Here is a 20,350-nt window from a genome sequence, read left to right as displayed (position 1 = left end):
TGCCGCCTGCACCCTGTTCCCCCAATGGCTGCCAATCGGGGTCAACAACTGGGTCATCTATGACCTCCTCTTCTATGTCGTGTGCAACTTCGTCTGTGTCACCGTGTAAGCCGGTGGTATAGCGTTCGCGACGGGGCACCATAGTCTCTGCTGGGTTTGATTCTGCCTCAGTACACTGCGAGGGCAATGTTCTGGTCTGAGTCAAAGGAACAGCATAGTAATCTGGCTGTGGCTGTGCATCTGTGCACTCCATGTCCGATTCAACTTTTAATGGGCATGGCCTGTTAACTGTTTCACTGTCTAACCCAGGAACGGTATGTGTAAAGAGCTCCATGGAGTAACCTGTTGTGTCGACTGACGCATCCTTCACCGTTGTTCTGGGTGAAGGACACAAGGAAGCGACTTGTTCCCGACCGGGAGCATCCACTGACGATGCACTGCTCTGACATTTGGCACTTTCCGAGGAGGAGGCGAAAGAGCTAGAGGCAGAGTCAGCTATGAAAGCCAATACTTGTTCCTCCTGCTCCGGCTTCAAAAGTGGTTTTCCTACTCCCAGAAAAGAGAGCGTTCGAGGCCTTGTGTAGCCAGACAACGAACCTGGCTCAACAACTCGAGACTTAGGTGCTGTACTGCTTTTACCACGACCACCTGATGCTCCACCACCACTACCATCATTACCTGCTGACAATGACCGCCCACGGCCACGACCTCTTCCACTAGACTTCCTCATTGTTTGCAAAACGTAACCAAAGTAATGGTATTTGTTACTGTAAAACAACTTATAAGGTGAACTCAAACTTCTGTAAGATTTATATATACCTTTACAGGTGCCTGACACTGAAAGGAAAATCAGGCCCAATGTTACACACTTGGTTTTCTGTGCCCCAATAATTTGAGACAGAAGGCACACACAGGACCGGCACTCAAGCAGAAATGCCAATCTTAATCTCCCACTATTTTTTTTTTTCAGGGAGAATTGAAAAAAAAACAAAAAAAAAATAAAATATTACACACTAGGTTTTCTGTGGCACACAATGAGAGACAGATGCCACACACAGGGCTGGCACAGAGGCAGACTTGCCAATATTTATCTCCCACTAATTATTTTTTTTGGAAAAGGGAGAATTTGTAAAAAAAAAAAAAAAATGGCCAAGTATTACACAGTGGTTTTCGGTGGCACACAATGAGAGACAGATGCCACAATGGCACAGAGGCAGACTTGCCAATATTTATCTCCCACTAATTATTTTTTTTTGAAAAGAGAGAATTTGTAAAAAAAATTAAAAATGGCCAAGTATTACACAGTGGTTTTCGGTGGCACACAATGAGAGACAGATGCCACACACAGCAATGGCACAGAGGCAGACTTGCCAATATTTATCTCCCACTAATTATTTTTTTTGGAAAAGGGAGAATTTGTAAAAAAAAAAATAAAAAAAATGGCCAAGTATTACACACTGGTTTTCGGTGGCACACAATGAGAGACAGATGCCATACACAGCAATGGCACAGAGGCAGACTTGCCAATATTTATCTCCCACTAATTATTTTTTTTGGAAAAGGGAGAATTTGTAAAAAAAAAAAAAAAAAAGGCCAAGTATTGCACAGTGGTTTTCGGTGGCACGCAATGAGAGACAGATGCCACACACAGCAATGGCACAGAGGCAGACTTGCCAATATTTATCTCCCTGCAGTAATGTCAGAAAAGTATGGCAGGCAGCTATAAAAAGGACTGCTGCACACAAAAGTGTGGACAAACACACAAGATAGCTGTGCAGAAAGGAAGGAAAAACAGGATTTGTGCTTTGAAAAAAGCAGTTGGTTTGCACAGCGGCGTACACACAAAGCAACGCAGCTATCAGGGAGCCTTCTAGGGCAGCCCAATGAGCTACAGCGCTGAGGAAAAAAAATGTAGCTTCCACTGTCCCTGCAAACAAAAGGTGGTGTTGGACAGTGGAAATCGCTACAGCACAATCGGTTTGTGGCTTTATGTACCCTGCCTATCACTATCCCTGCTTCTGAAGAAGCGGCAGCAGCCTCTCGCTATGCTCAGATCAGCAGCAGTAAGATGGCGGTCGGCGGGAACGCCCCTTTATAGCCCCTGTGACGCCGCAGAAAGCAAGTCAATCACTGCAATGCCCTTCTCTAAGATGGTGGGGACTAAGATCTATGTCATCACGCTGCCCACACTCTGCGTCCACCTTCATTGGCTGAGAAATGGCGCTTTTAGCGTCATTGAAACGCGACTTTGGCGCGAAAATCGCGTACCGCATGGCAGACCCCACACAGGGATCGGCTCGGTTTCATGAGACGCCGACTTTGCCAAAAGTCGGCGACTTATGAAAATGAACGATCCGTTTCGCTCAACCCTAAACATCATCACTAGTGTTGAGCATTCCGATACCGCAAGTATCGGGTATCGGCCGATACTTGCCGGTATCGGAATTCCGATACCGAGATCCGATACTTTTGTTGTATCGGGAATCGGTATCGGGATTAATATCAATGTGTAAAAGAAAGAATTAAAATAAAAAATAGGGATATACTCACCTCTCCGGCGCAGCCTGGACTTTACCGCCGTAACCGGGAGCCGTTGTACCTAAGAATGCACGCTTGAAGGGCCTTAGATGAGGTCACTGCGCTCTGATTGGTCCGTAGCGGTCGCGTGACCGCTACGCGACCAATCACAAAGCCGTGACGTCACCTAAGGTCTTTCAAGCGCTTGAAATACCTTAGAAGACGTCACGGCTTTGTGATTGGTCGCGTAGCGGTCACGCGACCGCTGCGCGACCAATCAGAAGCTGCGGACGTCTTCTAAGGTATTTCAAGCGCTTGCAAGACCTTAGGTGACATCACGGCTTTGTGATTGGTCGCGTAGCGGTCACGCGACCGCTACGGACCAATCAGAGCGCAGTGACCTCATCTAAGGCCCTTCAAGCGCGCATTCTTAGGTACAACGGCTCCCGGTTACGGCGGTAAAGTCCAGGCTGCGCCGGAGAGGTGAGTATATCCCTATTTTTTATTTTAATTCTTTCTTTTACACATTGATATGGATCCCAGGGCCTGAAGGAGAGTTTCCTCTCCTTCAGACCCTGGGAACCATACAGGATACCGTCCGATACTTGGTGTCCCATTGACTTGTATTGGTATCGGTATCGGATTAGATCCGATACTTTGCCGGTATCGGCCGATACTTTCCGATATCGATACTTTCAAGTATCGGACGGTATCACTCAACACTAATCATCACTAAATTTATAAATGAGGTGTAGATTCAGATCATTGTCATTCAATGCCTCAAAAACACAGCCTAGTCAGTTGGATTTCCCTGCCAGATCAGAAATACATCATCAAAGTACTGTGTCCAAGGGAGGGCATGGTATATTGACATGTATCGATCTGATAAGGTCCCTCTCCCACAGCCCCAGATTGGCATAGTACGGTGCGAAGGCCACCCCCATAGCTGTTCCATGGAGCTGGAGGTAGAGGGACCTTAAGAAAAATAAAAAATTAAGTGTTTGTTATGACCCCAATGGCGAGGGTCTCAGAGGAACGTGGAAGTCTGCAGAATACAAAAATCCAGCTCATAGGGCATTGGTAACTGGGTTGACCATATATCTACTCCTAACGCCAACACTAGAAGTAGCCGGGGATCATTCCTACGTTGATTCTAGATGACACGCGCCAGCCGGAGAATCTAGCTACCCCTAGTAGAGGAAAACAAAGACCTTTCTTGCCTCCAGAGAAGGGGACCCCAAAGCTGGATAGAAGCCCCCCACAAATAATGACGGTGAGGTAAGAGGAAATGACAAACACAGAAATGAACCAGGTTTAGCACAGAGAGGCCCGCTTACTGATAGCAGAATAAAGAAAGGTAACTTATATGGTCAACAAAAACCCTATCAAAATCCACACTGGAAATTCAAGAACCCCCGAACCGTCTAACGGTCCGGGGGGAGAACACCAGCCCCCTAGAGCTACCAGCAAAGGTCAGGATATAGATTTGGAACAAGCTGGACAAAAATACAAAACCAAAACAAATAGCAAAAAACAAAAGGCAGACTTAGCTGATATAACTGGAACCAGGATCAGTAGACAAGAGCACAGCAGACTAGCTCTGATAACTACGTTGCCAGGCATTGAACTGAAGGTCCAGGGAGCTTATATAGCAACACCCCTAACTAACGACCCAGGTGCGGATAAAAGGAATGACAGAAAAACCAGAGTCAAAAAACTAGTAACCACTAGAGGGAGCAAAAAGCAAATTCACAACAGTACCCCCCCCTTAGTGAGGGGTCACCGAACCCTCACCACGACCACCAGGGCGATCAGGATGAGCGGCATGAAAGGCACGAACTAAATCGGCCGCATGAACATCAGAGGCGACCACCCAGGAATTATCCTCCTGACCATAGCCCTTCCACTTGACCAGGTACTGAAGCCTCCGCCTGGAGAGGCGAGAATCCAAGATCTTCTCCACCACGTACTCCAACTCGCCCTCAACCAACACAGGAGCAGGAGGCTCAGCAGAAGGAACTACAGGCACAATGTACCGCCGCAACAAGGACCTATGAAATACATTGTGAATAGCAAACGACACAGGAAGATCCAGACGAAAAGATACAGGATTAAGGATTTCCAATATCTTGTAAGGCCCAATAAAACGAGGTTTAAATTTGGGAGAGGAGACCTTCATAGGAACAAAGCGGGAAGAAAGCCATACCAAATCCCCAACGCGTAGTCGGGGACCCACACCGCGGCGGCGGTTGGCAAAGCGCTGAGCCTTCTCCTGTGACAACTTCAAGTTGTCCACCACATGATTCCAGATCTGCTGCAACCTATCCACCACAGAATCCACCCCAGGACAGTCAGAAGGCTCCACATGACCCGAAGAAAAGCGAGGATGGAAACCAGAGTTGCAGAAAAAAGGCGAAACCAAGGTGGCGGAACTAGCCCGATTATTAAGGGCAAACTCAGCCAACGGCAAGAATGTCACCCAATCGTCCTGATCAGCAGAGACAAAACACCTCAAATAAGCCTCCAAAGTCTGATTGGTTCGCTCCGTCTGTCCATTAGTCTGAGGATGGAAAGCAGACGAAAACGACAAATCAATGCCCATCCTACTACAAAAGGATCGCCAGAACCTGGAAACGAACTGGGATCCTCTGTCTGACACAATATTCTCAGGGATGCCGTGCAAACGAACCACGTTCTGGAAAAACACAGGAACCAGATCGGAAGAGGAAGGCAGCTTAGGCAAAGGAACCAAATGGACCATCTTGGAGAAGCGATCACATATCACCCAGATAACGGACATGCCCTGAGATAGCGGAAGATCAGAAATGAAATCCATGGAGATATGTGTCATGATCTCAATGGCAAGAGAACATAGCATCAGCATATATAGGAACTAGCTCTTGGAAGATGGAAACTGAGCTGACCATGAACTAAACCTAACGCACAACTAGCAGTGGCCGGGTAGCATGCCTACGTTGATTCTAGATGCCCAGCACCAGCCGGAGGACTAAATAAAGCTAGCAGAGGAAAATATTAGTCCTAGCTCACCTCTAGAGAAATACCCCGAAAGGAGACAGAGGCCCCCCACATGTATTGGCGGTGAGTTAAGATGAAATAACAAACGTAGTATGAAAATAGGTTTAGCAAATTTGAGGTCCACTTACTACATAGCAGAAGACAGAAAGGACACTTTCATGGTCAGCTGAAAACCCTATCAAAATACCATCCAGAAATTACTTTAAAACTCTGGCATTAACTCATAACACCAGAGTGGCAATTCCTGTTCACAAGAGCTTTCCAGACACAGTAACGAAACTACAGCTGTGAACTGGAACAAAAATGCAAAAACAAACATGGACAAGAGTCCAACTTATCTAGTAGTTGTCTAGGAGCAGGAACAAGCACAGAGAGGCTTCTGATAACATTGTTGACCGGCAAGCAACTAACAGAACAGCAAGGTTATATAGCGACTCCCACATCTTGATGGGAACAGGTGAACAGAGAAGATGAAGACACCAGTTCAATTCCACCAGTAGCCACCGGGGGAGCCCAGAATCCAAATTCACAACAGTACCCCCCCCTCAAGGAGGGGGCACCGAACCCTCAACAGAACCACCAGGGCGATCAGGATGGGCCCTATGAAAGGCACGAACCAGATCAGAGGCATGAACATCAGATGCATTAACCCAAGAATTATCCTCCTGGCCGTATCCCTTCCACTTGACCAGATACTGGAGTCTCCGTCTGGAAACACGAGAGTCTAAGATTTTCTCCACAACGTACTCCAACTCACCCTCAACCAACACCGGAGCAGGAGGCTCAACGGAAGGCACAACCGGTACCTCATACCTGCGCAATAATGACCGATGAAAAACGTTATGAATAGAAAAGGATGCAGGGAGGTCCAAACGGAAGGAAACAGGGTTAAGAATCTCCAATATCTTATACGGGCCGATAAACCGAGGCTTAAACTTAGGAGAAGAGACCCTCATAGGGACAAAACGAGAAGACAACCACACCAAATCCCCAACACAAAGCCGAGGACCAACACGACGGTGGCGGTTGGCAAAAAGCTGAGTCTTCTCCTGGGACAACCTCAAATTGTCCACCACCTGCCCCCAGATCTGATGCAATCTCTCCACCACAGCATCCACTCCAGGACAATCCGAAGATTCCACCTGACCAGAGGAAAATCGAGGATGAAACCCCGAATTACAGAAAAACGGGGACACCAAAGTGGCAGAGCTGGCCCGATTATTGAGAGCGAACTCCGCCAATGGCAAAAAAGCAACCCAATCATCCTGGTCAGCAGACACAAAACACCTCAGATATGTCTCCAGGGTCTGATTAATCCGCTCGGTCTGGCCATTCGTCTGAGGATGGAAAGCGGACGAAAAAGATAAATCTATGCCCATCCTAGCACAGAATGCCCGCCAAAATCTAGACACGAATTGGGTCCCTCTGTCAGAAACGATATTCTCAGGAATACCATGCAAACGAACAACATTTTGAAAAAACAGAGGAACCAACTCGGAAGAAGAAGGCAACTTGGGCAGAGGAACCAAATGGACCATCTTAGAAAAACGGTCACACACCACCCAGATGACAGACATCTTCTGAGAAACCGGCAGATCTGAAATAAAATCCATCGAGATGTGCGTCCAAGGCCTCTTAGGAATAGGCAAGGGCAACAATAATCCACTAGCCCGAGAACAACAAGGCTTGGCCCGAGCACAAACGTCACAAGACTGCACAAAGCCTCGCACATCTCGTGACAGGGAAGGCCACCAGAAGGACCTTGCCACCAAATCCCTGGTACCAAAAATGCCAGGATGACCTGCCAACGCAGAAGAATGAACCTCAGAGATGACTCTACTGGTCCAATCATCAGGAACAAACAGTTTATCAGGTGGGCAACGATCAGGTCTATCCGCCTGAAACTCCTGCAAGGCCCGCCGCAGGTCTGGAGAAACGGCTGACAATACCACTCCATCCTTAAGGATACCTGTGGGCTCAGAGTTACCAGGCGAGTCAGGCTCAAAACTCCTAGAAAGGGCATCCGCCTTAACATTCTTAGAACCCGGTAGGTATGACACCACAAAATTAAACCGAGAGAAAAATAATGACCAGCGCGCCTGTCTAGGATTCAGGCGCCTGGCGGTCTCAAGATAAATCAAATTTTTGTGGTCAGTCAATACCACCACCTGATGTCTGGCCCCCTCAAGCCAATGGCGCCACTCCTCAAAAGCCCACTTCATGGCCAAAAGCTCCCGATTCCCAACATCATAATTCCGCTCAGCGGGCGAAAATTTACGGGAAAAGAAGGCACAAGGCCTCATCACGGAGCAGTCAGAACTTTTCTGCGACAACACTGCCCCAGCTCCGATCTCAGAAGCGTCGACCTCAACCTGAAAAGGTAGAGCAACATCAGGCTGACGCAACACAGGGGCAGAGGAAAAACGGCGCTTAAGCTCCCGAAAGGCCTCCACAGCATCAGGGGACCAATCAGCAACATCAGCACCCTTCTTAGTCAAATCGGTCAATGGCTTAGCAATATCCGAAAAACCAGCAATAAATCGACGATAAAAGTTAGCAAAGCCCAAAAATTTCTGAAGACTCTTAAGAGAAGAGGGCTGCGTCCAATCACAAATGGCTTGAACCTTGACAGGATCCATTTCAATGGAAGAGGGGGAAAAAATATATCCCAAAAAGGAAATCCTCTGTACCCCAAAAACACACTTAGAACCCTTCACACACAAAGAATTAGACCGCAAAACCTGAAAAACCCTCCTGACTTGCTGGACATGAGAGTCCCAGTCATCCGAAAAAATCAGAATATCATCCAGATACACAATCATAAATTTATCCAAATAATCGCGAAAAATATCATGCATAAAGGACTGGAAAACTGACGGAGCATTTGAAAGACCAAAAGGCATCACTAAATACTCAAAGTGGCCCTCGGGCGTATTAAATGCGGTTTTCCACTCATCCCCCTGCCTGATTCGCACCAAATTATACGCCCCCCGAAGGTCAATCTTAGAGAACCACTTGGCCCCCTTTATGCGAGCAAACAAATCAGTCAGCAACGGCAATGGGTATTGATATTTAACAGTGATTTTATTCAAAAGCCGATAATCAATACATGGTCTCAAAGAGCCGTCTTTTTTTGACACAAAGAAAAAACCGGCTCCTAAGGGAGATGACGATGGACGAATATGTCCCTTTTCCAAGGACTCCTTTATATATTCTCGCATAGCAGCATGTTCAGGCACAGACAGATTAAATAAACGACCCTTTGGGTATTTACTACCCGGGATTAAATCTATGGCACAATCGCACTCTCGGTGCGGAGGTAACGAACCAAGCTTGGATTCTTCAAAGACGTCACGATAGTCAGACAGGAACTCAGGAATTTCAGAGGGAATAGATGATGAAATGGAAACCACAGGTACATCCCCATGAGCCCCCTTACATCCCCAGCTCAACACAGACATAGCTCTCCAGTCGAGGACTGGGTTGTGAGATTGCAGCCAAGGCAATCCTAACACCAAATCATCATGTAGATTATACAGCACCAGAAAGCGAATAATCTCCTGGTGATCCGGATTAATACGCATAGTTACTTGTGTCCAGTATTGTGGTTTATTATTAGCCAATGGGGTGGAGTCAATCCCCTTCAGAGGAATAGGAGTCTCCAAAGGCTCTAAATCATACCCACAGCGTTTGGCAAAGGACCAATCCATAAGACTCAAAGCGGCGCCAGAGTCGACATAGGCGTCCGTGGTAATAGATGACAAAGAGCAAATCAGGGTCACAGATAGAATAAACTTAGACGGTAAGGTGCAAATGGAAACAGATTTACCAAGCTTTTTAGTGCGCTTAGAGCATGCTGATATAACATGAGTAGAATCACCACAATAGAAACACAACCCATTTTTCCGTCTAAAATTCTGCCGCTCACTTCGGGACAGAATTCTATCACACTGCATACTCTCTGGCGACCTCTCAGTGGAAACCGCCAGATGGTGCACTGGTTTGCGCTCCCGCAGACGCCTATCGATCTGAATAGCCATTGTCATGGACTCATTCAGACCCGCAGGCACAGGGAACCCCACCATAACATCCTTAATGGCATCAGAGAGACCCTCTCTGAAAGTCGCCGCCAGGGCGCACTCATTCCACTGAGTAAGCACAGACCATTTACGGAATCTTTGGCAGTAAATTTCCGCTTCATCTTGCCCCTGAGATAGGGACATCAAAGTTTTTTCTGCCTGAAGCTCCAAATGAGGTTCGTCATAAAGCAACCCCAAGGCCAGAAAAAACGCATCCACATTGAGCAACGCAGGATCCCCTGGTGTCAATGAAAAAGCCCAGTCTTGAGGGTCGCCCCGGAGCAAGGAAATCACAATCCTGACCTGCTGTGCAGGGTCTCCGGCAGAGCGAGATTTCAGGGACAAAAATAATTTGCAATTATTTCGAAAATTCTGAAACCCGGATCTATTCCCCGAGAAAAATTCCGGCAAAGGAATTCTCGGCTAGGTTTTCTAGCATTGTGAAACCTCTGACGGATATGACCAAGAAGGGCTCTGATGTAGCTAACTGGGCTCCTGCTGCCGTGGAGGCTTTCCAGGAGTTGAAACGCCGGTTTACTTCGGCGCCTGTTTTGTGCCAGCCTGACGTCTCACTTCCCTTTCAGGTTGAGGTGGATGCTTCGGAGATTGGGGCAGGGGCCGTTTTGTCGCAGAGAGGCCCTGGTTGCTCTGTTATGAAACCTTGTGCCTTTTTCTCTAGGAAGTTTTCGCCTGCCGAGCGAAATTATGATGTGGGCAATCGGGAGTTGTTGGCCATGAAATGGGCATTTGAGGAGTGGCGTCATTGGCTCGAGGGTGCTAAGCATCGTGTGGTGGTCTTGACTGATCACAAAAATCTGATGTATCTCGAGTCTGCTAAACGCCTTAATCCGAGACAGGCCCGCTGGTCATTGTTTTTCTCCCGCTTTGATTTTGTTGTCTCGTATTTACCAGGTTCAAAGAATGTGAAGGCCGATGCTCTTTCTAGGAGCTTTGTGCCTGATGCTCCTGGAGTCGCTGATCCTGTTGGTATTCTTAAAGATGGAGTTATCTTGTCAGCTATTTCTCCGGATCTGCGACGTGTGTTGCAGAGATTTCAGGCTGATAGGCCTGAGTCTTGTCCACCTGACAGACTGTTTGTCCCGGATAAGTGGACCAGCAGAGTCATTTCCGAGGTTCATTCCTCGGTGTTGGCAGGTCACCCGGGAATTTTTGGCACCAGAGATCTGGTGGCCAGGTCCTTTTGGTGGCCTTCCTTGTCAAGGGATGTGCGGTCATTTGTGCAGTCCTGTGGGACTTGTGCTCGAGCTAAGCCTTGCTGTTCTCGTGCCAGCGGTTTGCTCTTGCCCTTGCCTGTCCCGAAGAGACCTTGGACACATATCTGTTGTGAATTTGGATTCTGGGCTCCCCCGGTGGCTACTGGTGGAATTGAACTGGTGTCTTCATCTTCTCTGTTCACCTGTTCCCATCAAGATGTGGGAGTCGCTATATAACCTTGCTGTTCTGTTAGTTGCTTGCCGGTCAACAATGTTATCAGAAGCCTCTCTGTGCTTGTTCCTGCTCCTAGACAACTACTAGATAAGTTGGACTCTTGTCCATGTTTGTTTTTGCATTTTTGTTCCAGTTCACAGCTGTAGTTTCGTTACTGTGTCTGGAAAGCTCTTGTGAACAGGAATTGCCACTCTGGTGTTATGAGTTAATGCCAGAGTTTTAAAGTAATTTCTGGATGGTATTTTGATAGGGTTTTCAGCTGACCATGAAAGTGTCCTTTCTGTCTTCTGCTATGTAGTAAGTGGACCTCAAATTTGCTAAACCTATTTTCATACTACGTTTGTTATTTCATCTTAACTCACCGCCAATACATGTGGGGGGCCTCTGTCTCCTTTCGGGGTATTTCTCTAGAGGTGAGCTAGGACTAATATTTTCCTCTGCTAGCTTTATTTAGTCCTCCGGCTGGTGCTGGGCATCTAGAATCAACGTAGGCATGCTACCCGGCCACTGCTAGTTGTGCGTTAGGTTTAGTTCATGGTCAGCTCAGTTTCCATCTTCCAAGAGCTAGTTCCTATATATGCTGATGCTATGTTCTCTTGCCATTGAGATCATGACAGTTTGACCGGCCCACAAAGTGTTAATTGTTTGGGCTGAAGCAGGAGATAGAGAAGTGTTTAAGGGAAATTTTTTTTTTTTTTTTTTTTTCTCCCTTCAGAGTTTTGCTGCCTAGCCCTTAATTGCTGTCTAGCTGCTTCTTACCTCCTCTTAACCCTTGAATGGCTCTGTGTCCACCTGTTTGTAATGGATCTTCAGAGTGTAACTGCAGGTTTGAATAATCTCGCCACGAAGGTACAAAAATTGCAAGATTTTGTTTGTCATGAGCCACTTGGCACCCTTAATCCGGGCAAACAAGTCAGACAACAGCAGTAAAGGATACTGAAATTTGACAGTGATCTTATTTAAAAGCCGATAATCAATACAAGGTCTCAAAGATCCGTCCTTTTTTGCCACAAAAAAGAATCCCGCACCAAGAGGGGAAGAAGACGGACGAATATGCCCTTTCTCCAGAGACTCCTTGATATATGAACGCATAGCGGTATGTTCAGGTACCGACAGATTAAACAGTCTTCCCTTAGGAAATTTACTGCCTGGGATCAAATCTATAGCACAGTCACAGTCCCTATGAGGAGGCAGTGCACTGGACTCAGACTCACTGAAGACATCCTGATAATCAGACAAATACTCCGGAACTTCCGAAGGCGTAGAAGAAGCAATAGACACAGGCAGGGAATCCCCATGAATACCACGACAGCCCCAACTTGAGACTGACATAGCCTTCCAGTCCAGGACTGGATTATGGGTCTGTAACCATGGCAGCCCTAAAACAACCAAATCATGCATTTTATGTAAAACCAGGAAACGTATCACCTCGCGGTGTTCAGGAGTCATGCACATGGTAACCTGTGTCCAATACTGCGGTTTATTTGCTGCCAATGGTGTAGCATCAATACCCCTAAGAGGAATAGGATTTTCTAATGGTTCAAGAGTAAAACCACAGCGCTTAGCAAATGAGAGATCCATGAGACTCAGGGCAGCACCTGAATCTACAAACGCCATGACAGGATAAGATGACAGTGAGCAAATCAAAGTTACAGACAGAATAAATTTAGGTTGCAAATTACCAACGGTGACAGGACTAACAACCTTAGCTATACGTTTAGAGCATGCTGAGATAACATGTGTAGAATCACCACAGTAGTAGCACAAGCCATTCCGGCGTCTATGAATTTTCCGCTCATTTCTAGTCAGGATTCTATCACATTGCATTAAATCAGGTGTCTGTTCAGACAACACCATGAGGGAATTTGCGGTTTTGCGCTCCCGCAACCGCCGGTCAATTTGAATAGCCAGTGCCATAGTGTCATTTAGACCTGTGGGAATGGGAAAACCCACCATAACATTCTTAATGGCTTCAGAAAGGCCATTTCTAAAATTAGCGGCCAGTGCACACTCGTTCCAATGTGTCAGCACGGACCATTTCCGAAATTTTTGGCAATACACTTCAGCCTTGTCCTGCCCCTGAGACATAGCCAGCAAGGCCTTTTCTGCCTGAATCTCAAGATTGGGTTCCTCATAAAGTAAACCGAGCGCCAGAAAAAACGCATCAAGATCAGCCAATGCCGGATCTCCTGGCGCCAGCGAAAAAGCCCAATCCTGAGGGTCGCCCCGTAAGAACGAAATCACAATTTTTACTTGCTGAGCAGAATCTCCAGATGAACAGGGTCTCAGGGACAAAAACAATTTACAATTATTCACGAAATTCCTAAACTTAAACCTGTCTCCGGAAAACAGTTCAGGAATCGGTATTTTAGGTTCTGACCTAGGATTTCTGATAACATAGTCTTGTATGCCCTGCACACGAGTAGCCAGCTGGTCCACACTTGTAATCAAGGTCTGGACATTCATGTCTGCAGCAAGCATAGCCACTCTGAGGTAAAGGGGAAGAAGAAAAAAAAAAAAAAACTCAGAATCTTCTTTCTTATAATCCCTCTTCTGCAATGCATTAAACATTCAATACTGGCCTGGCAAACTGTTATGACCCCAATGGCGAGGGTCTCAGAGGAACGTGGAAGTCTGCAGAATACAAAAATCCAGCTCATAGGGCATTGGTAACTGGGTTGACCATATATCTACTCCTAACGCCAACACTAGAAGTAGCCGGGGATCATTCCTACGTTGATTCTAGATGACACGCGCCAGCCGGAGAATCTAGCTACCCCTAGTAGAGGAAAACAAAGACCTTTCTTGCCTCCAGAGAAGGGGACCCCAAAGCTGGATAGAAGCCCCCCACAAATAATGACGGTGAGGTAAGAGGAAATGACAAACACAGAAATGAACCAGGTTTAGCACAGAGAGGCCCGCTTACTGATAGCAGAATAAAGAAAGGTAACTTATATGGTCAACAAAAACCCTATCAAAATCCACACTGGAAATTCAAGAACCCCCGAACCGTCTAACGGTCCGGGGGGAGAACACCAGCCCCCTAGAGCTACCAGCAAAGGTCAGGATATAGATTTGGAACAAGCTGGACAAAAATACAAAACCAAAACAAATAGCAAAAAACAAAAGGCAGACTTAGCTGATATAACTGGAACCAGGATCAGTAGACAAGAGCACAGCAGACTAGCTCTGATAACTACGTTGCCAGGCATTGAACTGAAGGTCCAGGGAGCTTATATAGCAACACCCCTAACTAACGACCCAGGTGCGGATAAAAGGAATGACAGAAAAACCAGAGTCAAAAAACTAGTAACCACTAGAGGGAGCAAAAAGCAAATTCACAACAGTGTTAGAGTGAACTCTAACAGATGGAGGATAAAAGTAGTTTCTCCTGTTGTCATATTGGTCATAGATAGATAGTACGAGACTGCCCTTAATTCGTCCTGGTGATGAATGCTCGTATCAAGTGACTCAACATCGCACGTCACAGGAACTGTGCCTTTATCCACATGAAGAAATCGATTTTCTGCAGAAAATCTGTCATATCACGAGCATAAGAGGGCACACTCTCCACTAGGTTTCAGAATGGTATCTAGATATTGTGATACAGTGACCCCTGTTACAGGTAAGTGTGCTGCATGGTCTCTTCAGAATACACACTGAGGCGTATTGAGGCCATGGGAATGAATGACAGTTGCAGGCATATCTATGATGGTGAAACAACGTCTGGCATTATTTTAAATGGTCGGTATGTGTCATGGAGGGGATATTCTGCGCTGTAAGCCTAAAGTAATGTTGTTCTGGGACCTGTAGTTCCACAAGTGTTTGTTTACTTTAAAGGGAGGTCTACATGGTTAGTCGGAGTGCTGGGTGGGTCTAACTAACCACACACACCTCCCACCTGTGGGAGTGGTTACAGATATATAATGTGACCATGGTGTGATCACATGAGAGAGAGGGTATGGACCTGATTGGTCCGTGTGTAAGATCCTGGAAGGCCTATGTGTTGGAGGTGCTAACTTCCTGAAGACCACATGCTGAGGCCTTTTGACCTAGTGGCCTGTGTGTTGGACAGTTCTAAGTGGGGACGGACATCCTGAACAGCACACAGAGAGGCCGTGTTTGCAGAGTCGGTCATGGAACTGCGTTTGGGGGAGCTATCGCCCTTCTGAGGATCTGGACTGACAGGAGTGCACTGGTCACAGGGACGGTGATCCCAGTTCGGCAGCTTTCCCAGGAGAGAGGACTGACAGGAGGTCAGCGTGTGGAGCAGGAGCTCAAGGAAGGTAACCTGGAGTTGGGGGACTGTGTGTACTGACAAGGGTCAGTAAATGAACTGTCCGGTCACCCATGGTACCTGGACAGAGTGAAGTCCAGCACGTTTAGTGACCACAACTTAATGTCATGTTCCGATACAGTGTGCAATGGACTGTTCGTGGTACGGCTTATGACTGTATAATAAACCACATAGACTGTTTAAAGTAGAAAGTGTTCCTGTGTGACTTAAATCTTGCTGCCAAGCGAGTATTCCCCAAACCGTTAGTGGTTGTGGCATCACAATATTTATATATATTTTTCAGGAAGTTCCACACCGCGACACATTTGGCCTTCCAGGGGGTACTGAGCTATTCTTGTGCATTTTAGGGAGTAAATATGTGGTTGAGATCTTGATTTCTGGAACTATCAATGCATTTCACAGTTCTTTGGAGATGATATTTATCTCATATGCATCATTTAAGATTGCCAGTGGCACCACTATATGGTTTCCGACTTTTTACATTTTTGTGTGTGTTTTTATTCAATTTTTGTATTGTTGACTAATAAAGATTAATACAATTGTAGAATCTCTTGTATCTTCTCGTTCTTTGGTGCAATTCTATCTACATGATTGCAGTCCTTCATGTACTGAACCTTATACAGTGTCCTTGTAATAAATCCCCCCCTTCTTCACACACATTATGGGATACACTACATGTACAGTATATAATGATGCTTTGTTCATGGACTTCTGTCTTAATATCATCTTATCTGTAAATCTCTATGTAAGCACTGGCTCATATTACTAAAGGGCCCTGTGCTCAGTACAATCATTCCCAAACAGCCCAAACTTACTTTCCGACGAGCACCAACTCTTAGGAATATTCTGGCTCCCAGCCACCTCAAAAATCCATTTATTAACACAGCACAATGTGCCATGAGCCACCAAAGGAAGGGAGTTACAAATGTATGGTAAAAAATGTCTGTGTTGTAAATATAGGATCAAATGCTTGATAAAGATCATTGGATCGAAATGTCGCCACAGAAGGCAGAGTAAATGTGAGATTTTTTTCACCGACTTATGAGGCGCTGTTCCTTTGTGTTTTTGGATCCTGAATTCTTTTCCAAGAGGGACTACTTGGATAGAACGTGCACCTCCTGAATGGGTAAAGTTGGCCCTATAGTACATTGAGGTGCTGTGCACCACTTTTGAATTGATTTACAGTCTGTGTTGTAAATATATCACATATTAGGTACAAACCTTCCAGTCTGTTCACACAGGGGAAGTTTTTCCAATTAAAATGCATATGGATTGCTAAACCTGTTATGTGATATACCTCATACGATGTGCTTGTAATCAACAGTATGTTGGTAGAACGCCACAAGCCCTACACTGCTGCTTTAATTCGCATCGTAGTAATATTACCAAAGGATTTATGAAGCACTGTTTGTCTAGACACTAATACATAATAAGGATGAAACCTGTATTTCAATGACTCCAACTGAAACAGTGTCCCTTGAACTTCTCAATAAACTGGAGATTCTGAAAAAGAAAGAATTCTACTGTATATATAAAATTAATCACCTGAGACACTTTGGGTTAAACAAAAGACTGCAGAGACCCGTGTGTCGTAAACAGTGCCTTCCCCCGTCCCACCAATCCATAATAAGAAATACTGACAAGCCTGGATGGGTTAAACAGGTCAGTCACAGTTTATTACTTGAAAAGTAGAGAAGGGCAATTACAATTCACAACGGACTCATTGCTGAAGGTCCCGCCGACGACCGCTGGGCCAGGAAGCCGATGAGAGGTTAAGAACCTTTGCTCCCCTCTACCTACCGCTGTGACGTATATAAAAAAGAACGTTAAATTTTTTAAATTTTTTTTTTTTAAACTATTAAAAACATTTTAACAATAATAGCACAGCACGTTCACAAGTTTATAAGGGAGGGAGGGTGAGACAACAGCTTCCAAGGGTCAGCCGGGGAGAAAGAGGGAGGCACTGGTCCCGGGCACTAGAATTTAACCCCTGAGGGTGTGGCCAGACTCCCCTCTTTTCCTCAGCTGGTCCGCTGGGCGTCCCAAATTATGACATCACCTGGGGAGTAGTGGGAGGGGGGAATTAGGCACTGCACAGTTTTTTTCATCTAGCTATCCCTTGGGGCTCTGCAGTCAGAGGCACGCACCTTATACAGTACCGTGCCTACCATTACTGAGATTTTCATGTAATAACAAATAGTTTTTAATTTTTCTTTCCTTTCCTTCCTCTTCTCTTTATTCATCATGTTGTACATAGTTGGAGAGCCTAATAGCATATTTCCACCCTTTCATCAGTATCAATATCAATCACTGTACAATAGAGAACTCAGCAATAATCATCATATTTTATATAATTTGACATCAATAGTTTTAACACTTATAACCTAGGTCAAACTTTTTTTGTTTATCCTTATACTGTATGTATTTGATATAAATTAATTTGCACTATTTATTCCTTAGAATTGTATATACTTGTTAATAGTTTTAATTATTTACTGTAAATTGTGTCCTATCCTATGTGTGTTATGGAAATTTATTTTGGATAAATCAATCCCTGTGCGTGCTGTGGCCGTTCCCAAATTAGACTGAGTATTTTGAGCGCTCAAGAACAACACTGTACACCTAAGTGACAGAATAACATTCCAGCAATACTGATGGTTTATTGTACATACATGGTTTTATAATTGCATATAGAAAGGGGGTGGTTAGGGGTGGTTAGTTAATTACCATATTGTTGGGCTTCAATGTTATTGGTTATCTAAATATACAGGGTGGTCCAAAAGTAGGTGGACAGTATGTGTAATAGGGTTATGAAGGGGGAGATTTATCTTTTTTTATGGAACAGTCACAGGAGATAAGTATCTCAAAATTCTAATGAATCAAGTTGTTCCCCAGTTACAGCAACAGCCTAATTCAAATTACCTTTATTTCCAACAAGATAGGGCCCCTCCACATTATTCAAGAGTAGTCCGTGAGTATCTTGATGAAACATTTCCTAATAAATGGATTGGCCGAAGAGGCCCACTTGATTGGCCGACGCATTCACCAGACTTGACCCCAATGGATTTTTCTTTTGGGGAGTACTCAAGGACAAAGTTTATAGTCGAAAACCAAAAAGTGTCAGTGATTTGAAAAATTACATAAGAGATGCATTTCAAGAAATTAATACCCAAAGAATCTTGCGCAAAAATGTTTGTCGAAGCGTAAGAGGCAGACTTTAAAGCCGTGCAAATTGTGATGAAAAACAGTTTGAGCACCTGCATTGATAAAATATAAAGGCTTTTGTATTATTGTTCAGAATTAAATATAATTGTCAATGTTATGCTTGTGTTAGTAAATATAATTTTATATATAAATCAAAATAAATGTTATTATTTTCTGTCCACCTACTTTTGGACCACCCTGTATATAGAATATTGTGATTAATGCACATATGAATGCTGATTAAGCAGCTAAAGTGTAACTGTCGCCTTTTCTGCAATTAGGACAAAGTTGAGACGTCTACTCATCACTTTAGCACATCTGGTGTTGTTCCTCTTTTTGCCTGGAAAACCCCAAACAGTCTGTCTGGCTTATATCAGTTTATGTCAGCCATTTTAAGCAATTGATTATAGTGTATATATTAGCTGTGAGTATATATGAGTATATATACAAGTGAGATCTATATGAAATATATATATTTCCATCACAATCCCCTCTTAGATATCACTTGCCCTAATCCTAACCTCCTGCCCCAAAGCGCTGGAACTCTTATGTTGCCGGTGAACTGATGCATGCCTAGTGCATACACCCCCCTCCATACAGACTTTTCGCAAATGGGCGGTCAGGAGATCTGTCCTTAAAGGGGGTTCATGACATTGTAATCATAGTCTCTTAATCAACAGCATGTGTAGTGAGCGGTGTGTATTCTTTATCAGGTAGGTCATCTATCTGGTCACGCAGGGCATCCACAACATCATTCTGGCTTGGGTGTATCTTCTGTATGGGAGCTTTCTTGCAATGTGATGTGTGGATTCAAGTGGGTCTTGCCTCCAGTTTCACAGAGGTAGGTGTCAACAGCAGCTGTCATGATTCCCCAATGGCATGGGAACATCAGAAACACAAAAATAACAGACTAGCTCTCGGGTGATGGAAACTCAAGCTGACCGTGACCTAAATCTACCACACAACTAACAGTAGCCAGGAAGCATACCTACGGCTGCCTAGATGCCATGCGCCAGCCGGAGAACTAACTACGCCTGGAAGAGGAAGGAACAGACCTGGCTTACCTCTAGAGAAATTCCCCAAAGATGATAGTAGCCCCCACGTATATTAACAGTGAGTTCAGAGGAAAAGACATACACAGTATGAAGGTAGATTTAGCAAAGCGAGGTCCACTTACTAGATAGAGGAAGGATACAAAAGAGGACTTCACGGTCAGCTGAAAAACCCTTTCAAAAACCCATCCTGAAATTACTTTAAGACTCCTGTGTCAACTCATGACACAGGAGTGGCAATTTCAGTCCACAAGAGCTTCCAGTAACAGGAAATGACAAAACTGTAAACTGGACAAGAAAAACAAAACAATAAGGACAAGAGTCCACTTAGCTGATCAGCAGACTAGTAGCAGGAACATGCAACTGAAAGACTCAGGTTACAATGATGACCGGCAAGGAAGTGACTGGAGAGCAAGGCTAAATAGGGAACTCCCAAAACTGATGGAAGCAGGTGAGCTGAGGCAGAAAAGCACACACAAGTCTCCAGTACCACCAGCCACCACCAGGGGAGCCAAAAAGCGGATCACAACAAGCAGCACTTGGAAAGGACCATCGAATCTTTGATCGAGTGGTGTTCTCTTTACAAACTTTTTCATCAACACCCAGTCTCCTGGCTACAAAGAGTGCATACCGGATACTGAATCTGGATCTGGCAAAAGAAGAGAAAACTTGAAAATGGATATTAGCAAGTTTCTTGGTGAGTTCAATTACATAAG

General features: G+C 45.1%; 1 long non-coding RNA gene across 1 annotated transcript in view; it reads right to left on the bottom strand.

Annotated features, from left to right (window-relative positions):
• Positions 1-20,165: 20,165 nt before the first annotated feature.
• Positions 20,166-20,350, bottom strand: part of LOC143807486 (uncharacterized) — a 74,958-nt gene continuing 74,773 nt past the window's right edge. Inside the window, exon 3 of the long non-coding RNA XR_013221741.1 lies at positions 20,166-20,283. This is a non-coding gene — a long non-coding RNA (uncharacterized LOC143807486). The remainder of the gene's footprint in view (positions 20,284-20,350) is intronic.

Source organism: Ranitomeya variabilis, chromosome 2, assembly GCF_051348905.1.
Source record: "Ranitomeya variabilis isolate aRanVar5 chromosome 2, aRanVar5.hap1, whole genome shotgun sequence".
Lineage (NCBI taxonomy): Eukaryota > Metazoa > Chordata > Amphibia > Anura > Dendrobatidae > Ranitomeya > Ranitomeya variabilis.
This window is presented reverse-complemented; position numbering and strand designations above follow the sequence as displayed.